The sequence below is a fragment of the Lissotriton helveticus genome, chromosome 3_1 (genome assembly GCF_964261635.1).
Source record: "Lissotriton helveticus chromosome 3_1, aLisHel1.1, whole genome shotgun sequence".
Classification (NCBI taxonomy): Eukaryota; Metazoa; Chordata; class Amphibia; order Caudata; family Salamandridae; genus Lissotriton; species Lissotriton helveticus.
Window position 1 is genome coordinate 1,632,541,420 of NC_136061.1, and position 21,233 is coordinate 1,632,562,652.

General features: G+C 46.7%; 1 protein-coding gene across 1 annotated transcript in view; it reads left to right on the plus strand.

Annotated features, from left to right (window-relative positions):
* The window catches only part of DDX18 (DEAD-box helicase 18), a 76,378-nt gene extending 74,456 nt beyond the window's left edge, over window positions 1-1,922 (plus strand). The window contains exon 15 of the mRNA XM_078682374.1: window positions 391-1,922. The gene's annotated coding sequence lies outside the window, so the exon portion shown is untranslated. The remainder of the gene's footprint in view (window positions 1-390) is intronic.
* The last annotated feature ends 19,311 nt before the right edge of the window (window positions 1,923-21,233 follow it).

The following is a 21,233-nucleotide window of genomic DNA, read 5'->3' on the forward strand; positions in this document are numbered from 1 at the left end:
CTGAAAAACGCTAACATGAGGATTCAGTTAATGAGGAACATCAGTATTATGTATATCTTCTTGCCGCATTGAGTAGCGTTGACAAGGAGAGCACCGCACCGCGGTGCAAGTCCTCCGCTGACAGAAAACGGAGACGCGGCAAAAGTTCAAAGGAAATGGCGGCCGCCTGAGAGCGCGCCGCGTCAGTCACGAAAAGTCTGCATTTAGACGGAGTAGAGGGACGCAGGTGGTGTCAATCTGCTCACCTCATACTCCGATGCAAGAAGATGAAGTCGGCGTTCGAAAGGGTGCAGTTTAAGATAGGAAAACTGCTGGCATCGGCGTCCGATGTCCGGAGCTCCGCAGTCAAGCCGCCATCTTGTGCGGCGTTCAGGCCACGCCCCTCCATACATTATTTCTGAAGAAGAATTATCCTGATGCTTCAAATGACACCAGAAATTAAATTGCTCTAGACACCCTCTAACTCTCATGCAGCTTTACCGCCAGATCCCCATTAACAAATCTGGGATGGTTGTTTTTAGCAAAAAGTATGAGAACAGTTTTTGTAAAATTAAACACATGAGCACCTTAATCCTTATACACCCTGCCCCCTCTGTTTACATGCAGATGTCCTTTCAGGTTAGTTGAGAGGGTAGAAGGGAGGAGGTCAAAAGGGTCATTCAGAGGCCTGATCGTCCGAGTAATGGCCCAGGAGAAAGAGTAAAGGAGGGAAATCCATGGATAGCGTCCGATATGGCCTGGAGGAGGTTACCCTATGCTGTATTTCATTAGAGAAATACAGGGTAATTTTTGTTGTTGTGGGGGTGGGAGGGGTGCGGTTTAAAAGGCCATCACTACCATTAGTGCAGCAGGTGCATTGGCATTTGGACAATGGTGTGAAGGGCCACTCCAATCCAAAAATTGGTGTGGTACTAGCACAAAGGGGTGGGATGCTATTTTCCTTGTTACCGTTGGTGTCCAGATAGCAAGTAACCGTGTATGTGTATATGTGTGTTTGGGGAGGGGGGGGGGGTGGTTCTCAACACAAAGTGGGCAGACAGTCTGCTTTGGATCATGGGCCTAACAATAATTGGCAGTGGGGGGGGAGGGGGGATGGGGGGATAGGCTTCACTTTTGCTGCAGATGCAGTGGTACCAGGACCCAGGGATGTGAGGGTCCAAATAACCCCCTATTTTCTCTGCTTTACCCATTCATATCTTGCATTAGAGCTCAGTTCGCCTTTGCTATGACAGCTGTTTTCGGCATTGGACCAATGGAGAAGAGGAGAAACCTTAGCATTAGGCTTCAGGGAGATGGGAGGAAGACTCAAGGGGCAGGGAGTCTCCTCTGCAAGGAAGTAGGCCTCATTAGAGATGCAAGCAAAGTGGTACTGGTGCCCAGTAGCGTGAAGGGTCAACTGCATCATAAATAATTAACTGTCTTATACTTTACTATAAGACACGGGTAGCGCATTAGGGATGAGGTGGCCCATACGTGGGTGCTCATTTTCACTGAAAGAGACCATCTGTTTCAAGAACAGAGTGATGGCCAGATGTGGTGGGAAAGGGGTGAAAGCGGCAGAGGGGATAGCCTACTATTCAGGGTCGCAGCTATCATTAGTGCATTAGGTGCAGTTGTAGTCGGACCCAAAACCACGAGGACCTCAAAAAATGGGAGTAGTATTTTTTGTCTAGTTAAATTTTATTTATGCGTTTGCTCTTTTATACGGCTCACATTTAGTGTGAAGTATGAGCTACTAAAAAAGTGCCTTTGATATGTCATAGTAAGGAGTTACAGCAGTGTGACCCATAAACCTCGTCGAGATTAGGGTAGAAAGGTATAGCAAAATGCAATATCTCAACAGGTAATAAATACTTGGTAGACAATTACGTATGTATGCTGAAAGCATTACAAGAACGAAAATAAAGGAGACTATTATTCAATTGGTCTTGTGTTGTTATTCATCTTATATTTGAGAAGAACTATTATGCAAGGTCATATTCATACAGTTATGGCCGCACTGTATTAAGCAATTGTTATGTTATGTTACGTAGTTTTTATATAGCGTACGGCTACTCGAAAGGAGTGTCCCGACGCTTTTCCACCAGCGGCTCATAAGAAAGTAACACAACACAGCTAAAAACAGAGAAGATAAAGGAAAAGTAAAAAGAAACAGTGGGCAAAAGAACAGACTAAGAATTAAAAAGCCAAGTCTTCAGGCCCCTCCTAAACTGGAGCAGATTGGCAGTACTGCGCAGTGGAAGTGGAAGCAAATTCCACAGCTGGGGAGCTCTGCAGCTGAAAGATCGCCCTCCGGCGCGGGCCTTCCTCACCCGTGGGACCACAGCTTTAAAAAGGGATTCCGAACGGAGGGAACGGACTGGACGATAGAAATTCAGTCTCCGCTGCAGATATCCCGCCCCTGATCCATGCAAAGCTTTATGCATCAGGGTCAGGGATTTAAACAGGATCCGCTTCCTAATGGGGAGCCAATGAAGCGTCTGAAGCAACCCCGAAGCACGGGCTCGTCTACCTAAACCGGAAACCAATTCATATGACAACCAGATATGCACTTGGTGCTCAAATATGTACAAGTGAACAGTGGCGACGCAAGTGACAAGGTGGACAGTGTGAGCGGCGCAAGGTGAACAAAGGTGAAAATATCATACAGTGAGTGGCTATGTGAAATATTTTTTTTTCTCCAAGTGACTTATAAATTCAAATCATGAATTAAAATGAGCCACGGTAGAGAATGCGCCTGTTATTGCACTGTGGAGTCGACGGCGTTTCGATCCTCAATGGTTTGGGATCATCTTCAGGACATGGTTGTCTTTAGTTGTGGTGCTGGAGAAATGCAAGTAAAGGCACGGCGAGGAGGAGGATCGGTAAATAGACTCCAAAACAAGGCAGCGGCAGGCGTCTTCCTGGGGTGATTATTGGTTCTGTAGATCGGAGCACCGGAGTCGGACGTCTCTGAAGTCGATGGCGATCGGGGATGGACGTTGAGTTGGGCGAACAGGACCTGGATCAATCGAGGTCGCTGTGGGGAAACAATCCGGGATGCGGTACCAGCAGCTACTCGGGCTGGAAAAGACTTCCGCGTTTGGCTCAAATCTACATCACCAATAATCACCCCAGGAAGACGCCTGCCACTTCCTTGTTTTGGAGCCTATTTGCCGACCCTCCTCCTCGCCGTGCCATTACTTACATTTCTCCAGCACCAGAACTAAAGACGACCATGTCCTGAAGATGAACATGCATTTACCTAGCTCCTTAATAGGCAGTATTAACTTAATTAAATTGAATATTCTGCCCAAAATTATTTCTTTTGGTCGTACATGGCCTCTTTGTTCCATATAGGTATTTTGAAATGCTAGATTCTGCAGTCCCTAAATTTATATGGAAGGGGAAGAAAGAGTGAAGATCTTTGTAAATCTTAAAAAAAGAAGGTGGATAGGCACTCCCTGACAGGCGCTTCTATTACTAGGCCAGTATGGCCAGTTGCATTTGTTTGATGTATGAATCCTACCCAGAGAACTGGCTCCATACAAATTCATTTATGAAGAATCCTAGTTCTAGCTCTTTTAAATTTCAAAGCAGAGAATTCTTCAAAAAAGTGAGACTGAAGACCACTTCGGCTGCTGATAACATTTGGAGCAATATGAGTAGGTTTTTAAAAATCCTCCTCCCTCCATGCTTTTACTACTCTGCTGGATAATACGGGCCTACACAAGTGCTTCACTTCGTGGATGGGGGAATCTGATGGATGAGTTTGGGCTAAAGAATTTTCTGGACTTGCAAGCAAAAAAAAATGTATACCGTCGGGTGACTTTCAAGTGCTTACAGATCCGAACATTTCCACTAAGCATGAACACTGCCTTCATGTTTCCTTTGGTACCTGATATTGCACAAATGATGTTTGGCATACACGTATCCAGCATTGAGGATAAATATTGGTGTCTTATGCAGTCTATCCCAAATGATCTTGGAACATGGGCCGATATGGGGACTCCGCCTAGGAGAGGAGGTTACGAAACAAGAGCTCGCCTGCATTTTAGGTTGGTTCTGTAAGGTCATCACTCCCACCATGCTGAAAGGTCAGAGATATCCCACATTATTTGTTAAAAAAAAATGTTATCATTGGTCCCACCAAGTTGAGTAAATAGTATACCATTTTGTTTAGGTGCCTCTGCGGCACAGTGGATGCGGCGGATACTGTTCATATGTTTCTCACCTGTTCGAAACTGGCATCTTTTTAGTTCTCGCTAGAGCAACAGGTATTGCAGGTTCAAGGGGGGTGACCCCTGACCCTGCTTGCAGGCCAGGTAGCTCCTCACGCCACACAGCTCCACCGGTGTGCCCGTGACTTCCCCCTAAGCTGCCGCTGAGCTGCGAGTTCGATCCTGCTGCTGACAGCTGTGCCCCATTGGTTTGTGCTCCACTGTTTTCTCTGCCTGTGTTATTGTGCAATTTCGTTTCTGCCCCTCTGATTTTGCCCACTGTTGACTTTTGTGCTGCTTTGCCACTGCCCTTGTGTTCTGCCCGTCTCCCCCCCACACCCCCCTCTCTCTCCCCCCCTTTTTTTTCCTTCTGTGTCCTGTCCCGCTTCCCGCCTCTGCTCCCCTGCGGCCCCGCCACCCCGCTCCCGCCTCCCAGCTGCTCCTCCCTCCCCACCTTAAATGGCGGCCGCGCGCAGCGGGTGTGCCGCTGGCGTGCCAGAGGCGCACCAGAAGCAAGCCCGTCTGCGCCTGACCGTGCCCAGCGCCAGAACCCCTGGACCCCACGACACCAGACTCCACTACCATGCCAGCAGCCTCCACGCACTCAACGCCGGCCGAAATCACACCTGCTTCCAGGCCACCCCTAAACACACTCACGGACCCTTCTCCTGTATCACCTGCGACAGAACCACCAAACCTCCAAGGACTGGACCCAACCACCTCCACTGCATACTCCTCAACACCTGCTCCGCACGCAAACACGCTGTCGAGCTCTGGGATCTGCTCGACACCTCCGCCTGAGATGTGGCCTTCCTGACCGAGACCTGGTGGAACGACTCCTCTTCGCCCAACATTGCCATAGCCATCCTGGACGGCTACAAGATCACCCGCAGGGATCGCGCCAACAGAACCGGAGGAGGAATAGCCATCGTCCACAAGTCCACCCTCAAGGTCGCCACCTATGCAGACGACACCCTCAACACTGCCGAACACCTGCACTTCCGGATCCACACCGACCCTAACACCATCCTCAGGAACACTCATCTACAGACCCCCCGGATTCCGGGCTCAGTTCAGCGACTCCATCGCTGACCTCGCCAGCACCCATGCACTAGGGGACCTGAACTTCCACCTCGACGCCAACTCCGCCACCCTGATTGCCAACCTCGGCCTCAAACAGCTCGTCACCGCACCCACCCACGCTGCCGGCCACACGCTGGACCCCGTCTTTTCCACAGGCACCCACGTCGCCTTCGACCACACCACCGAACTCCGCTGGACAGACCACCGCTGCATTAATTTCACCTTCAAGAAACCCACCACTCACCACCGCACCCAACAGCTGCCTCAACGCTGCTGGAGCAAAGTCACCGAAGACCGGCTGATCAACAGCCTCGCCCAGAACCCACCCACTGACCCCACCAACCCAGATGCTGCAGCCCGCAACCTCAGACAATGGATCTATGACTGCGCCAACACCCTCGCCCCGCTCAAGAAACCCTCCAACAGCCACGCCAGCAAGAGAGCCACCTGGTTCACCGACTAGCTTCAGACCTCCAAACACACATGCCGGAAACTGCAGAAAATATGGCTCCACGAACGCACACCGGCCAACCACGCAGCCCACATAGACGCCACCCACAGACATCACCACCTCATCAGATTAGCCAAGAGATCCTTCTTCAAAGACTGCTTGAATAACAACACACATGACAGCAAAGAGCTCTTCAGCGTCGTAAAGGAACTCTCCAACCCCAGCGCCAACAACATCCCGCCCTCACAAGAACTGTGCGACTCAATAGCCATCGTCTTCCACCACAAGAATGCTGACATCCATGACAGCTTCAACACCACGACCGCCCCGACTACGCCAGACTCCACCTCTCCTGTGAACACCACCAGCGCCATCTGCCTGACCTCCTGGTCCAATGTCAATAATGACGAGACACGCAAGGTGATGAACTCCATCCACTCAGGATCTCCTTCAGACCCGTGCCCACACCACGTATTCAACAAAGCAGACGCAGCCATTGCACCCCAACTACGGAAGGTCATCAACATCTCCTTCGAAACAGCGACATTCCCGGAAAGCTGGAAGCATGCAGAAATGAACGCCCTCCTCAAGAAGCCCAAGGCGGACCTCAAGAACTTCCGGCCCATCTCGCTGCTCCCGTTCACGGCAAAGGTCCTCGAGAAACTCGTCAACCGGCAATTGGCCCGCCACCTGGAAGACCACAACATCTTGGACCCGTCCCAGTCTGGATTTAGACGAAACCATAACACTGAGACAGCCCTTATCGCTGTCACAGATGGCATCAGGCGCCAACTAGACAACGGCGATACATCAGCCCTCATCCTCCTGGACCTGTCGGCCGCTTTCGATGCGGTCTGCCATCGCACTCTAAAGACACGCCTCCTAGAAGCCGGAATCCAAGAGAAGGCCCTTGACTGGACCACGTCCTTCCTCTCCGGCAGAACCCAGAGCGTCTGCCTCCCACCCTTCCGATCCGAAGCCACCAACATCATCTGCGGCTTGGCTCAGGGCTCATCCCTCAGCCCGACGCTGTTCAACATCTACATGGCCCCCCTCACACAAGTTGCCCGCCATCACGACGTCAACATCATCTCCTACGCTGATGACACCCAGCTCATCCTCTCCCTCACCAAGGACCCACTCACTGCCAAAACCAACCTCCACGAGGGAATGAAGGCTGTCACTGACTGGATGAGGAGCAGCCATCTGAAGCTGAACTCGGACACGACGGAGGTACTCATCCTCAGACCCACCCCATCAGCGTGGGACGACTCCTGGTGGCCGACCACACTGGGAACAGCACCAACACCCACGACCATTCACGCAACCTAGGATTCATCCTCGATTCCTCCCTCTCCATGTCTAAGCAGGTCAACGCCGTCTCCTCCTCCTGCTACAACACCCTCCACTTACGACATACAGGGGTCGATCACATGGTGCGCGTCCTCCAGAATTTTCTTGCGGGGCTCCTCACGACCCTCGGGCTTAACCGCTACCTCTGAAGTCGCCTAACGTTGGGCGCCAGTTGGAGAACCGCAGCCTTAAGGCTCGGCGGCGCAGGGTACGCCTAAGATCCCCTGGATTCACCTGCCTTGTCAAATACAGAGACACGGACTCTTCGTCTGGCGTAGAAGATGATATTTATTAGCTGCAGCTAGTACAGTGGTCTTAGAAGTCGTCAGTATAACGAGGTTCAAAAGAGACTGCCACTTCACTCCGTGGCGCACAGGTTTATATATGGTACAATACAATGCAATCATACGAGAGCAGGAGACATAAACAAATGTTGTGAACAATGCTTTAAGCCCAAAGTAACTCAAGTTTCCCGGTTGCATTTGTTACTCGACCCCTTGAGTAAATTATCGAGTGAATCAACACAATCAGATTTACAAGTAGAGAAAATACAGCTGTATGTGTTAGAAGAACAGTCGTGAAACAGGAGAATACATGGGACATGTAGCGAAGGACAGCAGATAAGATAACCTGAAGGAAAGAATGGTGTGAGCCAACAAATAGCCCAGACGGGAATCAATCAGCTCAGACAGGAATTAGTGTACTCGGCCAGACCCTGACACTCGTTAGTAAACATAAGCAAAGAAGCCACCTGACACGTGAATTCAGAAAACGACAAAAACATCGCGTTCGCCGCGCTGCCTGAGTGAGGGCAACATAAAATGGCGGCGATTACAAAATGGAGGCTGAGCACGAACAAATTAGTAATTTTACGGAACCTCAGGTGCCTATTCCAATCATGGAGTCCCACTCTGCAACTCTGGGCAATAGCTTGCTTAATCTCCACAACGGCCCCCACAACGCTAAGGATGCCTGGCCTCGACCTTGGGGGTGCCAAGGAGTGGACACCTCACAGGGAAAGCCAGGATGGGTTCCACAGCGGTATTCGTACAAGCGCCTGGAGACCCTTTCGGGTGAGTAGTGCGCTATACAAGTATCAATTTACAGTACCATGCCAAGCTACCTGCAGCGAGCCAGACTGGTTATGAGTGCATCAGAAAAGTGGGCAGGATAAGGCTGCCTGCCTGGAACATTTACAGTAACAAAGTGATAGGATATGGGGTAGTACGAACAGAGTTTTGATGGCTGTTCCTCTCTAATGAAGGGTCTCGATTTATCAGAAAAATAGACGGTACCCTAAAATAAGGATCAGATTCCCGCTGGAAACCGCTTCTCATGGGTCCTTGCTCTGTCACTCCAGAAGAGAAAGAATACACTAGCACAGTTGGGCCAAAGTTCCTAGAGCAGATTGCTTCTGGCTTGCAGGCATGTGTTTTATTTCATGCACATGTGTCTAACGTAAGAAGCGCTGCTTCTCCAGATGAAGACCACTAGGAATGCAAGGTCGACTCTGGAGGCCTTGTAAATTAATTGGCTGACAGGAGTGATAGGTGTGCTGTGGCTATCGCATGTGTTGTTTTTTGTGCAACCTACGTTCTGCTCTGGCCGCGGCAAATTGGTGAATAGCATGTCTGCTACCATTTTAACTAGGGGTGGGCGGTAAACTCCACCAGTTGGCAGAAACGTTGCCAAACTCCAACCTCCAAGTGAAGCACGGAGTGGCAAAACTTCACGAACTCCACCGGCTGAGCTGAGTTTACCCCGCCCCTATAAATAACTTTTCAATGTGCACATAACATTCTATTATGCAGATGCCCCTTGTTAGAAATTGAGTCTCTATTTGGCAGAGGTATGCACCCTGTCCAAATAGGGAAAACTACTCTAGTAAGGGCTAGTCAGATACACAACCTAAATTAACCTATGTTCACCCTCTGGTAGCTTGGCAGAGAGCAGTCCTGCTTAACTTAAGAGACGATGTGTAAAGTATGTGTATGCACTTTAATTGCAGTAACACAGTGAAAACACCACAAAAATACTACACACCAGTTTAGGAAAAATAGACATTCTCCAGCATTGAATCTTTCATAGATTCACATGTTTGAATCTTCCCCGTCATCGTGGTGGGAGTCTCACAGTATTAGAAATATAGCTGTATAAAAGAAAAAATCCATGTAAACCAATGCAAAGTACTTTGATAACCCATCGCCATCTTTATATGGTTCAAATATCAGCCCAAGAGACACCAGCCCTAAGATCACAATCCCCTGCAGAGCCACCTTGCCTCAGATTTCTAACCGTACGTCGTGTGAGAAGGAGTCTCCCTGAGCTCTGTTCCGTTTTCTCTCTGAGGTGAACTTTTCACCTTTCTATTCATCTCAGTTTTTCTCTGGAAAGAGGTATTGTTATTTTTTTCATTTGGGAAGATGCTTGAGGACTCTAAGAAAAGGTTTTTCAGACCCTGCAGATCTTGTGGGAAGGCTAGACTGTTCTCTGAGGACCCCCACAATGATTGTTTATATTGCTTATATCCCAAACATGTTCCCAAGGAGTGTAAGCATTGCAGGACTTTCTCTGAAAAAACTCTAAAAGACAGAGGGGCACATTTAATGCTATGGCTACAGAAGAAGAAATCCAGATCAGAGGCTGAAGAGGCGCATTCTACTTCAAAAAAAAGCTAGAGCCTACTGTTACTAAAGCGGACTCTAAACAACCAAAAGTCAGTAAAACCAAGGACAAGGTGCCAGAATTACTGCCTCCTGAAAGCGTTTCTAAGAAGTCTTCTTCCTCAGGTGCCACACACTCCTCATAAATATTCTGTGTGGAAAAAGGCCCCCATCAACGGACCTGTTGGCGGCAGCCTCGTCGATGAGAGCAGCACATTCATCTTCACTGATGGTGTCGACGACGGTTACTCTGACGACAACGGCGTAGTCGAAGGCAGGAACTTCAACTCTGACGACGACCTCACCAAAAATGGCCTAGTCGACAATGGTATTCAAGTCTCCAAATATACAAAACTCGTCGATGACCATTTCACTAAAGAGGTTTCCACCGTCGACGGAGAGAAAAAGGTCTTCCGTAATGCCTGATTCAGGAAGATTTACTTCAGAATTGGCTCTTGGAGCAAAGTTTTGCTGCTACCGCCCTCTCATCTGTTGGAAATGCAGGAATCCGAGGAGGAGGGTTCTTTTGGACCTGCATATAGTCCCTCTCAGCTCAAGGTGAATGGCAAGACACGGATGAGGAAGACTGTCAAGACAAAACTAAATATTTGCAAGAGGATTTCTCTTTTAAAGATCGTCCTCCATCAAGATCGCCGAGGTACAAATCTTTTCAGGACACTTATGAGTATGAGGAAGAGGAGGATAATCCTCCACTGCCCAGAGAAGATACTATGTCAGTGCCAATCTTGTTGGTTACGGATCGGAGGCACATGATTAAAGACTATTATAAATGATTTGCAGAAGCAAATGCTCCTTTACCTAACACCACGAGTAAGACGCAGAGCGCACCCTCTGCTGAGAAGGCAGCACCACCGCAAGCCTCACAGAAGACATGTCCTCCAGCAGTAATAGCCATCAGCGATGACTATATAGAGAGCGATGTGGAACAACAACCAGAAGAGGGAGAGCTGACACAGGATGAAGAGCATGTGGGGGACGAATGGGATCAGTACATTGCTCTGTCATCTTCATCTTCACCTTCCCCAGGAATTCTCCACCGGAAGATATTGGAGGTTTCCCCAAGTTAATAGAGTGAGCTTCAAAAAGGTTTGATCTACCTCTTCCGGTGAAACAGGCAGACTGTTTCCTATATGATTTCAAAGATTCGGCTAGGAAGTCAATTCGGACCATCCAATTGGTGAGCTTGGAATCAGTTCCAAGAATGGAGAAGAAATATAAAGCTCCAGAATCGTCTCCGGCAAGTCTGATTTGTCATCCTAGACCGGAGTCAGTAGTCATGCACCCTGCGCAGAGGCGCTCTAGGAACCCGGCCGCTACATGTTCCGCTCCACCAGACAAGGAAGGTAAAAAACTAGATGGCATAGGTAAATGATTTGCGATTGTGGCAGCCATGTCCATCAAGGCATCAAATGCTTTAGCCATGGTAAGCCGGTATGACAGACAAATGTGGTCTGAATTAGCACCTTTGCTATCTCACCTTCCTGATAAGAAGGAAGAGGCAACGCAAATTCTTCAAGATGGGGCTAGGGCAGCCTCTGAAATGATTGATATAGCCATGGGCATTTCATCAGTGGCTTTTAGGCAGATGGCAGGGGCTAGCACTCTTCGCAGACAGGGCTGCCTCAAAGCTAACTCTTTCCATCTGGAAATTCAAGCGAAAATTGTCGATATGCCATTCGATGGTGAAAATCTATTTGGTAAGCATGTGGATGATGCTCTTCAGGGAATTAAGACCAATATAGACAGAGCACGTGCTTTAGTGATTCTACAACAACAAAGGTTTCAGTCTATTCATGGTAGAGGGGCAAGAGGCCATTACCAACAAAGGCCGTCTTTTCAAACATATAGGTACCAGCCCTATCAGCAACGGGGGTATCGCCAATACCTTAAGCAACAACAGTTTTGATCGACCAAGGTTCCGTGCCATCAACAGGCGAACAGGAGAAAAACATCAGCTAGGGGAAAGTAGCAGGACAGTGCTAGGCGACCATGACATTCTCAGGGCGCCACCCACCTTGTCAGAAAGAAAACCTCATCAGAATCACTAACCTCTCTCAGTATTACCAACAGTGGCTGTCAATAACATCAGACAAATGGGTGTTGGACATTATACATCTGGGTCACACCCTAGAGTTTGTTCAAAAACCACCAGCCCATCCTCCCATTCCCAAGAAACATCAACACCTATCCATACTAAAGAAAGAGATTTTGAATCTCCTTATAAAAGGGGCAATAGATGAGGTTCCTGAAAATCATCGAGGGAAAGAATTCTACTCGCATTTTTTCCTAATAAAGAAAAAACGAAGTACCAAATGGAGGCAGGTGATGGATCTAAGAGGTTTGCATATCAGAAAATAACTCTTCAGAATGTTATCGCTGCAAGAGATTCTTCTAATGCTGAACAGAGTTGACTATATGACATCTTTAGATCTATTAGATGCATATGTCCATGTTCCAATCCATGTCAAACACCAACGGTATCTGAGATTTGAGCTGGTGGGGTGCCATTACCAATTGAAGGTGTTGCCCTTTGCTCTCCGCTCAGCACCAAGAGCGTTCACAAAGTGCATGGCACCAGTGGCAGCATATTTAAGACAATAAGGACACTAGGTATATCCCTATCTAGACGACTAGCTGATAAAAGGTACGCCGTATCATTGCACTCAAAACTCATTAAGAGCTTGCCGCAGGCTATTCATAATCCTAGGTCTAAAAGTAAATGTGGAAAAATCCTCTCTGAAACTGTCACAAACTCTGTCTATAGGGACAGTGTTGAACACAAGAGCGGCAAAGGCATATCCTTCAGAAGAACGCATTCAGAAAAGGAATGCTCTCATCCTGCATTCTGTTAGTTCCAAACTGTTCCAAACTGTCGACTCCACACTGGGCCACTTTAGGAACTACTCGACCTACAATGGATTCAGGCTCAAGGATCTTTCGAAGATCTAGTCCTCGTCATTCCACAAATAAAGAAAGCTCTGTCGTGGTAAGTAAGAATCTTTCTGCAGGTCTACTTTTCGAACCTCAACCTCCCAGTTACATAATGACAACAGATGTATCCTTGCAGGGATGGGGAGCGCATCTGCAGAACCTGGAAATACAAGGTCACTGGAACTCGCAAGAAGCGAAGATGCTCATCAAATCGTTGGAACTAAAAGCGGTGGTTTTAGGTCTTCAGCCTTTTCTCCCCAGAATTAGAGATTCCCCAGTCCTTGTCAGAATGGACAACACGGCCACTATGTATTATCTTCTAAAGCCAGGGGAACAAGGTCGAAAACGTTATCAGCCCAAGCTTAAAAAATCTGGCAGCAGCTTCTGAAGCACAGTATCACTCTACAGGTTCAGTATGTCCCAGGAATCCAAAACAAGTGGATTCCTGGGACGCAAATTACATCTGAACGCTTTTTCTTGATGTTGTTGACATAACTTGGCTGCCAGAGGGTCTATTGCCAGTGCAAATAACAAGGGCAAGAGCGGACACCCCTGTCGGGTACCCCTAGTAATGGAAAAAGCAGGTGATGTGATACAGCAGTTTTATCCAGGAGAGAAATATCGGGGGAAAACCCATGGGCTGCATAATCCCCAATAGATAATCCCACTCAACTGAATCGAATGCCTTGGTGACGTTGAGGAAAACTGCAGCTAATGGCAGTTCTGGGTCCACATTGTGATGTAGTTCAAAAAACGTGCAGAGATTATGGGTAGTTGCTCTGCCAGGTATAAAACCTGAATGATCAGGGAGGGCCAACTTGTCCATGTGCTAATTTAATCTGTTTGCTATAACCGTAGCAAGGATTTTAGTGTCACAGTTGATGAGGGAAAGCGGCCTATAAGAGTCACATTTAAGGGGGGATTTTCCTGGTTTCAGCAAGGAAATGATGTGTGCTTCTCGCATAGAGGGGGGGAGCCTACCTTGGTCTAGTGCATCTTCGAACACCTCTTGAAGGATGGGGGCCAGCAGTTCAATGTATGTTTTGTAGAATTCTACTGGGATCCCATCTGACCCAGGTGCCTTCCCTGATTTCATGTGCATTATGGCTTCTTTTATTTCATCCCATTTAAAGGGAGCACTGAGAAACTCCCGGTGAGAGTCGCCCAGCCACCCCAGTGCAACTTCCTCTAAATAAACATTAAGATGAAGTTCGTCAAGCCTCTGCGATGTGTACAGTGAGGCGTAATGAATAGTGAAAATCGGTACTATATCCGCAGTGTCCATGTAAGTGATATCCCCCGGGCCCTGAATCTCCAGCACAGTATTTGTGAAGCGCGTCTTTCGTATAATTGATGCTAATACCTTTCCGGGGCGTCCCCCCTCCCCTTATTGTCTAGCCACCCAGTGTTACCTCTAAATTTCACTTTCCTCTCACTGTGTCTATATATTCAGTGATTTTGTCTCGCAATTCACGCTGTACCTGTCCATCTGTGCCAGCGCCAAGCCCTGCCTCCAGGTGTTTAATTTCAGTGTCTAATATTTTTAAATATCTCTGTGTATCTCGTAGTACTCCAGAGCTTTTGGATATGCAGAAACCTCTAATAGTTACCGTAAAGGCTTCCCAAACAGTCTCTACGCTGTCCACTGATCCCTTGTTCCTCTGTAGGAGCTCCTCTATTCCTTGACCCAATTCGTCTTGGAAAACCTCGTCTAGGAGTGTTAAAGGCTCGAGCCGCCAGGTCTTTGGGGGTGCATCATACCCTGAGGGTTAAGTGCCAGTCTTACAGGGGCGTGGTCTGAGTATGTTCTGGCTAGATGTGTGGCTGTCACTATCAGGGGGCCTAATCCACGTGTACAGCGAATATAGTCGAGGCAGGCCCAGGACGCATGTTGTGTGGCGTGGTGTGTGCCTTCAGTGGTGTGCGAGTGGAGTTAGCGCCAAGCATCTAGTACCTCATTAGCGTTCATTAAGTTACGCAACATTGTAATGCTGTGGGCCTGGGTTGGATTGGATCTATAGCAACATTGAAGTCGCCCCCCCAAATAAGATGAGTTGACCCTATTTGCACAATTTGTCCCCATGGTGTGTCAAAAAACTTGGGGGAGTCTGTGTTGGGGCCATAACAGCATGCCAGGATGACGGAGTCTGTGCCCAATCTACCCCAGGCCAAACACTAGCGACCATGCTGATCGTGTGCTGCTCCAGCCAGGGCAAAAGGAAAACCTTTTTTTATTAGTATTGCCGTCCCTCTGGGATAAGAGGAGTATGATGAAAATATGCTGTGTTCCGCCCACTTGCTGGCAAAGGAGCTCTTATGTCTTAGGTTGATGCGAGTCTCCTGGAGCATGGCAATATGAATCTGGTGCCTGTCTAAATATGTCAGGACTTGGCAGCGCTTTCTTGGGTCTCCCAGACCCCTAATATTCCAGATTAGGATCTGGACTGTTGGAGTACTCACATGATTAGTCATGACTGGGGGTGTGATGGATTGAGCAGCATGATAGGTAGTAGCTGCTTGTAAGGTTGATTGGTACGACCATGGTACAATTGGACATCACGTGTTTTTTGAACTACAAGTAAACTGAATTAACAACCCTATACCACCCCTCTCCCACTGAAGCATCCCAATTATGCCAGAAACATGCATCCCTCCCCCCAAATTACCCTGAAACAATTTCTGCTAGAATGCCAAAAGTAGACAGTAGGGGAGCACCCTAGGGAGGGGCGTAAGTCCAGGGGGTAGCACATATTCTCCCCACCCGCAAGGAGCCTTTACCTTTGGGTGACCTGGCTCCAAGCTATTAGAGGTGCTCAGAGTGGGATGTGTCCCATGATCCCAAAAGTCACTTATCTGATGTTGGCCTCCAGACAATTAGGCACGGTCAGGAGCCAGTCTGCATAGTTCTGTCTTAGTGCCTCTGGCACATGGACCCGCTGTGGAGAGATCCTCTGGTACTGCGTGTGGTTTTTCTGCATTCTTGGATTAGTTCAACCTCGGTGCATTACTGCCTTAATCCTTTGTCAGTGATTCTGATCTCGGTGAGGAGTCCGGCGATCCCCTAGAGTTGTTATTGCGTCTGAGGCATTTCAGGAATTCATCTACTTGCTGTGGTTTGGTGTAAAATGGCTGTTTCTCTTGATGGGTGACTCTCAGGCGTGCTGGGTATAGGAGGGAGCAGTCGATTTGGGCATCACGCAGTTTCTTTTTAACTGGCATGAATTTAGGCCTTTCTTCTTGCACAGTAGCTGTTAAATTCGTGTAAATGGTGAATTGGTTGCCCTCGAATGTTAGTTGGTGTTTTTCTCTCTCTGCCCTGAGGGTGGTGTCCCGGTCCCGGTAGTTTAACATAAGGGCGATAATAGGCCCTGGAGTGCGGGGTCCCAACGACCGGTGTGCCCTCTCAACGAGGAACTGGGAGGAGAAAGAGTCAGAGCCAATTGTGTCTCGTAGTAGATGTTCGATGTAGTCCTCCATTTTCCCAGTGTTGGTACTTTCCGGTATTCCAAGCACTCGTATGTTATTTCTCCGACTTCATGCCTCCAAATCTTCATTCTTTGCTGCTATAACTTTCAGCACTTTATCCATGGTATAACCCAGCTGCAGCACTAACTACTGAGGCCCAGGACTAGAGGGGTCACCTTTGGTAAGGGTAGGACTCACAACATCACCAGCAGAGTTGCAAGAAGTCTTTTATGACCCTGAGACTTCAGAGATCAGGAGGCAAGCCAAGAAGACCTTAGAGAAACTTGGGTTCAAGGCTGTAGGGAGCAGGTTCAGTCCCTCTCACTCCCAGGAAAGAAGCAGCAGTCCAGCACAACAGAGCTTGTAGCATATTTGCAGCTACTCCTACAGCACAACAATCAGCAGGTAACACGACAACACAGCAATGCAGGTAGCAAAGTGGCAGTCCCTCCTGAAGCACAGCATCTCTTCCTCCTGGCAGAATGTCCTTGGTTCCAGTAAAGGTCTGATTTGGTGGTGTCAGAGGTCCAGTACTCATACCCAAATGTGTTTTTGAAGTGGGGGAGTCATCACAGAGGCATTTGTAGACCAGAAGGTCCCTACCTTGGCTCCAGACTCACTTCAGGGGGGTAGGCAGCTCTTTGTGTGGGGACAACCACAGTCGTATTCAGGTGCAAGTGTGAGCTCCTCCCCCCTTTGTGTGACTGTCTAGAGGGAATGCTTAAAGCCCAGCTGCCACCCAGACATGTATTCAGAGACTGGCAGAGGTACGGAATTGTTAAAGTAAGAAAATGCCTATACTCTATAAGCTGTCTTTGTAGTGAATGAAAACTAATGGATGAAGTTTGGAACAAGTATCATATTAAAAAATCAGATTAAAACTTGGATTAAATGTGGAGTACATGATGCATATCTGCTTATTGTGAGGATCAATTCCTGCATAACGCTGTGCGACTGATTGGATCATAAGGCACGTGTCTGTTGCACTGCTAACCACACATCCGTGACGTTTGGGACAGATCACAGCATCAGTCCGCCCGCCATAACCTAGTTAGAAACAAAAAAAGTACAAGGAAAGGAGTGCATTCTATTATCTTTTTCATTACACTCTAAAAGTGGCATTTTCAGACTTATAGTTTAAAATCCAACTTCATCATAAGTTGTGCTTTTAAATTGTGAGTCCGTATACACCAAGCTCCAAATCTCTATATTTTCCCCAATTGAAAATTACACTTAAAAGATGTTTTAAGGCAATCCCAAGGTTAACCTATCTGAGAGACAGGCCTTGCTGTAGTGAAAAACTACCAGGACATGTAAAACTCAAAAGTACATGTCCTACCTTTTAAATGCACTGCACCCTGGTGCACCGAGGTAGGCCCTAGGAGACATGTAATAAAAGAGGGCTTGGGCTTGGCAAGTAGGTTAACCTGTCATATCGAAATGGTAGTTTAAACTGCACTTACAGGCTTTGAAGTGGCAGGCCGGAGCCATGTTTAAAGGTACTTACTGGGTGGTATAATCAGTGCTGCAGGCCCACTAACAGTATTTAATTTACATGCCCTAGGCACAAATAGTGCACTTTACTAGAGACTGATAATTATTAAATATGCCATTTGTGTATAAGCCTATGTTATGACATTTTAGGGAGAGAGCACATGCTCTTGAGTACTGGTTAGCAGTGGCAAAACTCCTAGAGTCATAAAGCCAACAAAAATGAATTCAGCAAAAGGGGAGGAGGAAGGCAAATAATTCGAGGGTAATCCTGCATAAAGGGCCTTTTACAGCCCCCTAAAATGACAGGGACCAGGATGTCTAGAATTTAAATGGAAACCTAATAAGCTCAAATCCACACCCTGAATGTATACATTACCAAAGTATACCATGACCACAATGTAATGTGACACAGTGTCAGTCAGTCAGTCAGTCAACAAACTTTATTCGGTTGTTCGAATTGACAACCATAAAAGTATTTACATTACATTACAATTAATAGAACACATATTCATTAAAAGGAGAAAGTTCAATTCAATTCAATTGTAGTTAAGATCACATGAGCAATTAAAAAAATAGAATTTCTTTAACGAGCAATATAAATAACAATTCAAGTATCCGTATTATTACCCTTCCATACTGTTTCTGAATTTGACTGCCAATTTTAAAAAGCTACATATAAACAAAGTGTATTCACAGTTTAACAGCTGAAGAAAATATTGTGCAGGACGAAATTGTGCAAAATGCAATTTTTTCAGACAGGGTTTGAAATAAAGCTTCCTGGGTATGATATAAAAAGGACAAAAGAACAAAAAGTGTGCCAGGTCTTGCGGAGACTTTTCGTCGCAGCCGCAAGCCGGCAACACTTGGCCTCGATGAGATCCCCTAGGAACAGCCAACAAAAGATGAAACAGGTTAAACCTGAACCTTGTCAATAGGAAACGGTCATAACTAGACATTTGCCATGTCAGGTAGGGTTCCATGAGCAAAGTGCTTTTGATTAGTATATGATTACGTACACTTTCTTTTTTTAGTTCACATGATTCCCTTTCCTGTTGTCTGGAGTCAATAAAGGCCTTCTTGACCGTGATAAGATCCATTTTGGTAATGGATTCCGGAGATAAGAAAAGTTCAGGACGACCCAGATCAGTAAAGCACTTATATAAGTACTTTAGCCAGGGAACCTTCTTCCTGTTGTCCCATGTAAGTGCTTCTCTTAAGATTTGCTTGGTGAGTGGAATATTGTCGTTTAACCAACAATTCATCCAACATATCAGGGGATTCACTGCAATTTTGTCACATACATACGGAACCCCCAGTTCTTCATGCACAATAAAATTTGCTGTACCTCTAGGAACCCTTAAAATCTTTTTTAAAAAGTTATTTTCAACTATCTGTAGTGCATCCAGGGGAACGTATCCCCATAATTCACTGCCATAACATACTGTGGTAACACTTTTGGCCTTATATAGTTGGAGTAGAGCGGCAACTGGGCTATTTCCCATTTTTCTGGAGAAATCTAATATAGCCGCATTAACCCTAGTAACATCTCCCCTTTTTTTTGGGATCACGGGTCCCCAGTTTAGTTGACTATCGAAGAGGACCCCAAGGTAGGAGAATATGTGGGTTACAGGGATTTCTACTCCAGCTACGTTTAAACGATTTGATTTTTTAAAGCCTTGGCCAACCTTCATTATATAAGATTTGTTATTGTTAATACTTAAATCTCTTGACTTCATGAAAGAGTAAAAGGAATCTAATAGGATTTGAAGTCCGTTGGCCGTTCTGGATAAAAGGACTGCGTCGTCCGCATATAGTAGGACCGGCAGACCTTTTCGGCCAATATACGGATAATCTGTATTAGTACTTAAAAGGTGCTCTTCCAAATCATTAATGTAGAGGTTAAAAAGGAACGGGGCCAAGATGCACCCTTGTCGGACACCCCGGTACACTCCAAAATCTTTGGTCACTTTTAGGTCCTGGGTGTATCTGACGTTGGCTTTAGTGTCAGAATGCATGTCTTCTAAAAAATTAACTAGGTTTTTATCCACGCCCATTTTTCCCATGGCGCCCCAGAGCCTCTCCCGACTCACGCAATCGAAAGCCGAGGAGAGGTCCATGAACGCCATGTGAATCGTACCTCTTCGAGCCTTAGTATACTTCCCGATGATAAGGTACAAATTTAGACATTGGGAAATAGTGGAGTGTCCAGGCCTAAATCCGTACTGGATTGGAGATATTATATTATTTTCCTCTGACCATCTGACCAATCTGTTTAAAATAACTCCTCCAACAACTTTTGCCACGGAGTTTATTAGTGATATTGGTCTATAGCAGGCAGGGCTGCTACGGTCTCCTTTCTTGAAAATAGGTACAATTGTAGATGCCCCCCATGATTGTGGGCAACCACATAACGCAGCAGTTATGTTATGTTATGTTATGTTACCCGGTGTTTTGTAGAGCGCTCAGCTACTCAAACAGAGTGTCCCGGCGCTTTCAGACCTGACAAAGGCACAGAACAAGGAAAGGAGGTGGAATTATTGGCCAAACAACCACGTTTTGAGATCCTTTCTGAATGATTGAGTACTGCTGTAAGGACCGGCGCCCATAGTGCTATACATGATTTAAAGAGGTCAGGCGGGAGTCCATCAGGTCCGGGTGCCTTATTGTTTGATAGACCCTTGATTCCCTTTACAATTTCATCAGTTGAGAAGCTTAGTGAAATTTCTCTACTTTTATTTGGACTATGTTCTGCCTGTGACTCATTGTTTTTAAAAATAGAACTGAAATGGTTTATCCATTCTTCCTCTGGGATATTAGTTCCCACACTTGAGGTACTAGGACAATCAAAAATTGGTTTATTGATAATCTCCCAGAACTTCGAGCTATTTTTTAGTGTCTCAGGGTCTAACAATGACTCCCATACGCTTATTTTGACTGCTCGCTTGCGGGCTGCAAGTGACTTCTTATATTCAGCCCGCAGGCACCTGATGGTCACTGGATCTCTTGGATTTGTTTTTAAGGCTTTCTTAAGCTCGCGGCTGGCCTTCGAACAATCACTATCAAACCATTTCGGGTTACTATTTGAATTGATTTTCCCCTTAATAGGTATCGTTAAAAACGACTCCACCTTCTTGGCAATCTCCTTAAAAGATGTCAAAATTTGCAAAGGTGCTGATACAGGAGATGTACATGCAATCAATTCATGACTACAGGCTACATTAATAGAGGTATAAAATCGATCACAATCCACCATTGACCATTTTAGGCGACGCTTGCCATTAATGCATTTTATGAGGCCACGGTCCTCCCGAGAGTTGCGCTTTTCAAATAAACTTGTGCCCATTGTGATGCATAAAGGATTATGGTCGCTATAAATGCTCAAAAGGATCGAGAAATCCTCAATAATATCAACAAAGTCAGCTGAAAGAAGAATATGATCTATATAAGATCCTGTAGCATGGCCTTTAAAGGTAGGAGTTAAGAATACAGTTTGATCAGGTGCTGTCGACATTGCTGTGAATAGGTTGTTTTCATTCATTAGATCATTTAAACCAGTACCCCTCCGCGAGTGTT